This window comes from Etheostoma spectabile, chromosome 16 (assembly GCF_008692095.1).
Source record: "Etheostoma spectabile isolate EspeVRDwgs_2016 chromosome 16, UIUC_Espe_1.0, whole genome shotgun sequence".
In the NCBI taxonomy this organism is placed as follows: domain Eukaryota; kingdom Metazoa; phylum Chordata; class Actinopteri; order Perciformes; family Percidae; genus Etheostoma; species Etheostoma spectabile.
Window position 1 is genome coordinate 23,974,179 of NC_045748.1, and position 348 is coordinate 23,974,526.

At 31.0% G+C, this 348-nt stretch overlaps 1 protein-coding gene across 1 annotated transcript in view; it reads right to left on the reverse strand.

Annotated features, from left to right (window-relative positions):
- ptpa (protein phosphatase 2 phosphatase activator) overlaps positions 1 to 348 on the reverse strand; it is a 31,937-nt gene that overhangs the window by 21,216 nt on the left and 10,373 nt on the right. The window lies entirely within an intron of this gene.

A 348-nucleotide genomic window follows, 5' to 3' on the forward strand; every position in this document is an offset into this window, starting at 1 on the left:
CGTCCTCTGGTGGACAAACTATGCAACACCAACGTTCATAACATGGTTGATCGTCCGTTTTTATTTTTTAAATACTCATTTATCAGAATCATTTAACCCTCGTGTTGTCTTTCTGTCCAAATTGAGAATCAACACTTTTGTTGACGCTTTTTATCAATGTTTTTAACTATTTCTTATGTTTTTGTCTCTGTTTTCAAATCTTTTGATGCTTTTTTCAATGTTTGCCACTTTGACGTTTTCAACACTACGTAACAGTAACTTATTAATTTTAGTTTTACAGTTATTTTAGGAATGTATGGTCAATAAACCTCATGTATGGGAAATTATACCTAATGTTTGAGTTAGAAA